At 36.6% G+C, this 9083-nt stretch overlaps 1 pseudogene; it reads right to left on the reverse strand.

Moving 5' to 3' along the window:
* Window positions 1–3568: 3568 nt before the first annotated feature.
* LOC116630627 lies at window positions 3569–8101 on the reverse strand (annotated as a pseudogene).
* Window positions 8102–9083: the final 982 nt, after the last annotated feature.

Below are 9083 nucleotides of genomic sequence, written 5' to 3' on the forward strand. Positions count from 1 at the left end.
TGAGGCCAACACAGGCATGTGAGCCCTCTGTGGCCGTGATTGTTTGTGTGCTGTGGCGCACGCAGGGTAAGGTCGGGAACGCCCAGGTCTGAGAGGGGGAAAAGTCTCCCTCGCCTTGTTGTGTGCCTATGCCTCAGGCATCCGGTCAGCTGAGAAATGGCTCCTGATGTTTCTAATAAATTGTTCCTTGTGACGCTCACCAGAGAGAATGGCTCCGTGTGCGGGAGTGTAATGATCAGATAACATCCTGCTTCAAATGTATATGGGGGGTGTTGTCTGATCTCAGCATTCCTGCATAGGATTTGATTCTATCTCTATGTAGTTTCGGGGAATGGGTCATGAAGTACCTTTGCACAAAAGCTGATCAGAGAATGAGATTTACTTAAGATATGTAATTATTCCGGTGCAACCGGAGTTGATTTGTTTTTGTCCTTTCTTGCGTAAAGAAGTATCGGGATATCTTAATGCTTACATTGTTAATCAGTAACAATATATTTTGATTGTAAAGAGTATATAAGATGTCAAGAAATAAACGGCAGTATGCAGTTGCAAGTGCTGCCTTTGCTCTGCATCCCCTGTGTCCTGGTGATTTCGCGACCCTTACCCAGGGACCCCAACGCACTAGACGTTGACAATAGAACAATTGCATTTTTTGGTATTTATCCAAATGAGTTGAAAATGTGTCCACACAAAAACCTTCACACAAATGTTATAGCAGCTTTAGTTACAATTGCCAAAACTTAGAAGGAACCCAGATGTTCTTTAGTAGATGAATAAATTGTAGTACATCCAGACGATGGAATATTATTCAGCACTAAAAAGAAAGACAATGGAATACTATTCAGCACTAAAAAGAAATGAGCTATCAAGTCACAGAAAGGCATGGAGGAATCTTAAAGGCACATTACTAAGTGAAAGCAACCAGTCTGAAAAGGTTAAATACTGTATGATCCTAACTATATGACATTCTGGAAAAGGTAAAATTATGAAGACAGTAAAAAAAAAAAAAAATCACTGGTTGCCAATAAATCCCAGAAATAAAATATAAATCCCAAACCAATAAAAAGTATAATAGGAAGAAATACTGATCAAATAGAAAGCAAACAGAAAACATGCACACAAAGAAAAGCATTTCAAAAAACAGAGTAAGAAGCCAATAATAAATCTAAATATATCAATAAGCACAATGAGCATGGTAGATTACATTAGTGTTCAAAAATAATTGCTTCCCCTTCACTGCACTGATACCAGGCTTGGCCATATGATTTGTTGAGTAACACAAAGGACTGAATTTTCAAATCAAACTTAAGTGGGTTAGACATCATACCCAAATTCAGGGTCTGCTAGTGATTTCAAGGATATAGATAATCAAGAGACTCAGATAAAGCAAAGAGACTTCTAAGACATGCTGAGCAGCCCCTGGGTTCTTTCCTTCCCACAGTGAATATTCACTCTTGGCCAAGAAAAGACAAAATCTCTAAGTGAGGTATGTAGGCTATTACCTTGGATATCAGGGACCATTGTGTTTATGAAGCATCTCCAATTTCCCACCAGCTAGTGTGATATTTTCCAGGGAGCCATACCTCATAAATCCATAGATTCTGTTTTTATTTATCATAAGCCATCTTTAGCCAGGAGCGTCCCATTAAGAACTTTCCCTAGATAAGGACTTCTTCCTAGCAAATATCATTAATCTATTGACCCAGAGATTCAGTTATGATGTTATCAAGGAGATATGACCGAAGCATCCCCTTGGTAATAGGGTGATTAGATTACAGGCTAGATTTTTAAACACCTTCTTCCATATTCATAATGCTTTTCTTTTGGGGAGGATTATATTTCCTGATGTCATTGGATTTAGGTCTGTCCACTTGCATGCTTTGGTCAATAAAATGTGAGTAATTGTGAAGTGTGTCACTTCTGAACAGTTTTAAGAACGAGCTTATGGATTGCCACTTATCTCTTTCACTCTACCAAGAGAATAGCAGTGTCCTAGGTAAAGGTTACATGGTTATCCTTGGTTCTAAGTGAAGAATATGTGATAGACAGTAGAACAAGCAGACTTAAACTCTCTGCTTTAAGTCACTAACGGGTTGTTTGTCACTGCATCTGATTAGAGAAAGTGAGCCAGAGCAAAATATTAGCATGCTGGACCCTAAACAGAAAGACTGAGGGAAAGTCCTTGTGGCCATAGAATCCCAAGAATTTAATTTATCTCATTCAACACTATTTTTTTCTGAATTATGCTATAATACATTTACGTTATACCCAGAATATCAGTAAATTATTGTATTAATAGGATCATAACAATTAACAGTCTAGGCTGGGAGTATTTTATTGGTCAAGTAGTGCTAATAGTTAAGCTACTGTTACTTTAAAAGAGTCCCATGTATTGAAGCTCTTGCGTCTGAATCTATAAAAATCCACTCCTTACTGTATATGCAAGAAATCATTATAATGTAAGCTATGCATGAAGAGTTAATAGAAATAACTCAGTATATAATAAAACTGCTACAGATTCCAATAACATAAAAGGAAGGCTCCTGAATTTTTAACCTTTTATTCTCAGTACTGTAGAAATAACGCACAGTGAGTGTACAGCTGTTTTATTCCATACTGAAACTCTTTGGGTTTCCATGGGAAATGCTCTGGTATAACTATACGGGTTGTAAGAAGATCTTTATAATTTTTTAGATGAAATCTTGAATCTACACAACCACTCACATAAAAGAAACAGACCTTGACATGTGTATATATTACAGATATAATTTGGTCATTCGTTAAATTCTACTTTACCTCCTAAGACAAGTTCATAACCAACATTCCAAGTACACAACTATGTGTAGGAAATAACTGCAAAATGGAAAGAAAGTTTTTCCTCTTATGATTGTTTGACTTAATCGTAGTGACAGAAAACATCAAAATAATATCAGCTAGAAATAAATGCTTACTTTCCTCATGCATAAATGCAGGCAGAATATTGCTGGCGTGTGTACTCCACAATTATCAATAGGAGAGATGTGGAGGCTTTTCACACCATTTTTGTCCATGTAAACCTTTTGTTTTAATAAATAAAGCATATTCATGGCTTAGATTTTAAATCATATTTACAGATGGGGAACACTTCTAGGTCCAAACAGGTGAACTTCACAGCTACTACTGCTGGCAGGAATGTGCCCCCGCCCCCATGCATTTTAAGCCTAAAGGGCAGAGGCTTAATGTCAGAGAACATCACCCTCTAGATTGAAGAACTGAAACCAGAGAAAGAGACTTGGTGAAGTTCATGTAACCATCATCTGATACCTTCACCTTTGTGCTACAGAAGCAAATGAAAGCTATGCTACTTTTAGATAAACTAGAAGGAATTATCCTGATCATATTAAATGAAACTTTCTCTCATTGTTAACAATTAGGCCAAGGGCATTAGCTACAGAAGGGTATCCATGGATAAGTACGGAATATTAGAACAGCGAAGAGGAAGCCACACAGATATCCTGTCTCTTCAAATATCAGAAGCTTCTACATCATAGCAGTAGAGCAGTGGATCAAGTCCACCTCTCCCAGAGGCTTAGTCCAAAAACTTCCTGTTGGCATTTGTACCAAATAAGGCTCCCTGCACTTCTGGCAGCATCTGCTGGGCTATGAGATCTAGCCAGCTTTCCAGAGTATTGAAAACTTGTATTTTATGATCTCCATTATGGATCTCAACTCCACCACTACCTCCTCAGGCAGGTAGTCCTCCTGATCAATTTGGACATCGATATCTTTCTTGGTGGCAATTTTATACATAGAAATTGCTTTTGGCACTGCAGCCTTTACCAGAGGGAAACCTTGTGTCCTGAAAGGTACACACATTCGGGGCTCTGACAGTTGGTACAAACCCTGGAGGACCAGTCCATCCAGCAGCACTGGGTACCTGGCTGTGTCTTTTATCACTTTGCTGAGCCTCTGTTTCACTCCATTTAGTAGGTCTGTAATAAGGTCACCTCTCACTCTGAGGACTTTGGGCTTTGCTTGATTCATCAAATTGGATGTCTGAATTTTCTTCTGCTGTTCCATCTGCTTTCATTTCTTCTCATAGTATTCCATAATCTTTTGGTCTTTGGGTTTGCCCAAGACGACCTTTCTCAATCTCGAACTCTTCCTCTGCCTTCATATCTATTCCTTTGGCTTTCTCGTTGGCTTCTTGCTCAATAAAAGCCATCATATGCTTCATCTGCTTTTGCATATCAGCATCACTGAGGGTCTGGTGAAGGCAATGCTAGGCTGGTGGGCAACTGACTCCAGTTTAGGTTTGAAAGGGGTGGTGGAAGGAAGGCGAAAGGAAAATCCAGTGCAGGTTTTGGCTTCCTATGCTTTATAACTCCGGCTTCTGGTTCTTCTCAGACAATTTTTGCATCACGGTTTCCATCTCATAGTCCAAGATTGATATTCCAGCTCAAACTATCACATCTGCATGTCAGCCAGAAGGAAGGAGAAAAAATACTGGGAGGGGACATTTCTCCTTTCTTTAAGTACATCTTCTGTTAAACACACCTTTTCCTCCACATGGATGCCACTGCTCAGAGCAGTCAAAATCGCAAATCTAGCTGCAAAGGAGGCCTGGAAATACAAGTCCTATGTTGCACAATCGTACACACAGGAATCACTGGGAAGATCAATTGCTGAAGCAAAAGGAAAGAATATGTAAAGAGGAAAATTATCTGCCTTAGGAGCTTATTTGACTATGAGATTTTGGATCATCTTCTTATCTGGATAACTTCACCAGAAAAATTCATTAAAAATATTTTGAACATTAAAAAGAGACCCTCGTATTACCTGATAAAAGCAGTACTAAAATTCCTTTGTATATTTCCAAACTGGATGGTAGTGTTGAATAGGTAAACTACTTTTTCCCTTATTTTGCTGACATTTCCTAATAACCTGATATATATAGAATAAAGATTCTGAAGATCACTTTAGATGGCTTTTTGAATCAAAGGGGATGAGTTTTTCAGGAATTCTAAGCATCTAACAGCATTAGAGAAGGGAGTTAATATCTTTGTCTTATTCAACAACATACACATTGATTCTTTTTTTTTTTTTTTAAAGATTTTATTTATTTATTTGAGAGAGAGAATGAGAGACAGAGAGCATGAGAGGGGGGAGGGTCAGAGGGAGAAGCAGACTCCCTGCTGAGCAGGGAGCCGATGCGGGACTCGATCCCTGGACTCGAGGATCATGACCTGAGCTGAAGGCAGTCGCTTAACCAACTGAGCCACCCAGGCGCCCCACATACACATTGATTCTTAATATTGTGCAATACAAACAAATAAAAAAGACAAGACTAGCCCATTTTGAATAGATTATTTTTTTTCTTAATCTAAACAAATTAAATGGAACACCTCACTTATTATTGACTGCTTATAAATAATTACATTCTTCTCATTTAGGTACATACTTTCAGGTACTTAATTTTATAGCTTGAATGAATCTGTTTTTATTCATACGAAATTTATTTCATTTTTATTTTAATTTTAAATGTAGTAACAGTGTTTTATATTTTTTTACAAATTCCTTTTTATTTAGTAAATTAATTTCATGGTCCATATAGAAATATATTAAGCACAGGTGGTAGTTGGAGATGGCAAAAATGTGAATGTGGTAAATAAATGACAGTTAAACAACATGGAGAAAAATGTACTTATTATATCCTCAAGTAATCTTTCATATATAATATTTAGACCAGTTAAACTTTTGGTGGTTATGATATGCAGTAAGTTTGAGATTTTTTTTTTTTTTTTTTAGTTTTAGATATTTTTGAAGCACACTTTCTCAATGTTCCATGTTTAAGGCAGAAACATGCATTAATAGTCAATGAACTGTGAAGAAATTTATACAGAAAAATAAAGCACCTAATATCTATAGAAGACTTTATCCACCTTCACACAGAGTTGATAAAGAAAGTGTCAGAGCACCAGTATTAATAACAAATAATGAATCATGACTCATGAATTATAATAAAATATTCATTTACGATCTAACTTTTAGCAAAATAGCTTCTTTGATTCACTAGAAAATATACTGCTTGCAAGAGGTATGCCTCTGGTTATTACGTGTATTTTTGATGGTATAAGTCCTGTATTGGCCATCATTTCCACAACTAATTTGTAATGAATGTATCTTACTAACATTTCTGTGTCTGTTGATAAAATCAATAGTAACCAAGAAAATTTCTGCTTTACTTACCGTACACTCAATAATAAAAATGTTTTTACAGGTATTAATATTCATAAAAAATTCACAACAATGATATATCAGCACAAAACACTTATACATTCCCACATCAGCCTACCTTTCTCAAACTGTTTTTGTTTTATTTTTGACTGGTACACTTTAGTATATTACAGTTCTGGTGACAAAGTGATAAAGGGATCCAAACCACAACATGTTAGGAATAACTAAAATACTGTCATTACTAAAGAACAATAATAACTCCTGGTGTCTATGAAAGCATCTTCAGTTGCCTAATCATTAAGCTTGCCTGTCTTATACTGTGTCAGAGTTTAGGTTAAAATCTTTATTTCATTGACCAAATTCTTGCCTATGTTCATGGAGCAGAGTTCTCACATGTTCTAATAAAGACATTTTCAAGTGTCTGGCTTCACGGTGCGCTATGTCTCATCTCTCACTTTTCAGCTCATCAAACATTGTCATAACAGAATATATACTCAATTATAGCAACAGTGAACCTCACATATTTATCAAAGTGGGGCACACTGTGAAAACTTGGCAGGACACCAAAGGGCCATGGAAAACTTTGAGAACCACTGGATCCAAAACAAAATAAAACAAAACAAAAAAAAACAATCACAATTTGCTTCAATTGTGAATGGTCTATCATCTCATCTATGTTCTTTTGACTAAATATGTGTTAGTATTCTACATACATATTTCTTTTCCAATATGAATGTATTTTTTATCGTTCTTAGATTTTTTTACTTGAGTGCCATCTATCTTCATATTTAAGAAGTAAACCTCTTAATATGTTTACAGATATTTTAACGTTTTATAAAATGTGTGGCGTACCCAGTATGATACTCATATGTGTAGGAGACACTGTCAGAGTCTTGACTACATACCCTGGATGCTACCATTTCAATATTTTCCTGAGGGCTTCCAAATCCCATCATCTGCATCTCTATTCCTGAGGGTTATTTTTTTCCCTGAAAATACCGAAAACTATTCCTTCCAAGTGTACAACAGGCCAGAAGTCCTGGGGAATTAACATCCCCTGGAAACAGCTCTCAACCAGAGATTGATGGGAATTGTGTATAAATGTCTCAGTGCCCTTCTTCTTTTGTTGAGATAATTTTGAGGCCCAGAGTCTTCCTGTAGTAATGAACTCCAGCTACCTATCTCGATGGATAGCTGGCCTAGTCACACTCCCAATACTGGCTGCCATCTTTTCCCTGGTCCCCCTCCTCCCTCTTCCAGCAACTCTCAAAAATGGCCACTTGCACTTGTAATTTTTACTCAAATGTTTCCTCCTTAGTTTGGGGAAACAAATTAAGGCAATATGATATTTCTGAATTTTCCTTTTTGCAACTGTCCTTTTGTCTTCTCTTCTTTTGTCTTAATATAATATCTTAAAATCACTTGTATAAACATTTAGTTATTACTTTTTTTAAAGATTTATTTATTTATTTTAGAGATGCAGGAAGGGCCAGAGGGAGGGAGGAAGAGAGAGAGAGAATCCCAAGCGGACTCCCTGCTAAGCAGGGAGACCGATGTAGGGCTCAATCTCCTGACCCCAAGATCATGACCTGAGCTGAAACCAAGAGTCAGATGCTGAGTGTGCTACCCAGGCACCCCAATAGTAACCACTTTCTTGATCATTTTGGTTTGACTCACACTACCACCAGTTTTCTTCCTAAAACACAGGGTTGGACTCGACTCAAGCCTGCTCCTAAGTTTTCATTGCCTATTCTATAATGGCCTAATGGGCAAAATCTTCCAAAATCTTACTGAGCTGTATTCCTTTAATCTTACCTTCTACTTTATCACCCAGCTTTACTCCTGCCAGACCAGAGGAATGGCCACCTCCAAAGCAAGTTCCCATGCTCTCTTAATCTTCAGTGCTTCTGCTCATGCTGCTTTCTCTGCCTAGAGTGGTGTTGTTCAACACAGTAGCCATTAATCTAAATTAATAAAAATTAAATATATTTAAAAATTCAATTCAAACATTTCAAGTTCTCAACTGAGAATTATGTGGCTACCATAATAGACAGTACGGATATAAAATATTTCTATCATCATAAAGTTTTATTGGACAGAGCTGGTCTGGAGCATTCTTTTATATCTAGTTTTTAAAATACTATTTTTTTTTTCTTTTAAGTTCTATCTTTAAGCTAACTTTCTGGGGTGCCTGGGTGGCTCAGTCCGTTAAGCGTCCGACTCTTAATTTCGGCTCAGGTCATGATCTCAGGGTCATGGCGTCAAGCCCTGTGTCAGGCTCCATGCTCAGTAGAGGTCTGCTTGAGATTCTCTCTCTCCCTCTGCCTGCTCACGCTCTCGCTCTCTCTCAAATCATAAGTCTTAAAAAAAAAAAAAAAGTTTTCTGTGAAAATTCTCCCAAAGTAGAACTAATTTTGTCACATGTCTCTATTCATTCACTGATTTAACTTTATTTCAATCAATCACATGACAGATACTGTGTATTTTATTTATGAATATTGGTGCATATAAATCATTTATGCATGGGTAGATTTCTTAAAGACAAAATAAGTGCACTCATTTTTGTATTTTTTAAGACACTTAGCAAAGTGTTTTACTTATCAACAAATATTCATTTAATTCTTATGAACTAGTTTAACTGAATTAAACACCCCTCTAGATATTATTCCTGTAAGCTTCTTTTGAACCACTTCTTTCCTAATGCTGTATTTTTGCTGTCATTACTTAGAATCTACAGTCTTTACTAAATTTTGAGAGCTTATTGAAATTATTTTGAATCTTAATTGTATCATCTAGTCTAAATTAATAATGGCATTTCTATATTACATATAAATTTGATACATGGTTTATTTCTCAGAGTACTAATA

Source organism: Phoca vitulina, unplaced genomic scaffold (assembly GCF_004348235.1).
Source record: "Phoca vitulina isolate PV1807 unplaced genomic scaffold, GSC_HSeal_1.0 scaffold4, whole genome shotgun sequence".
Lineage (NCBI taxonomy): Eukaryota > Metazoa > Chordata > Mammalia > Carnivora > Phocidae > Phoca > Phoca vitulina.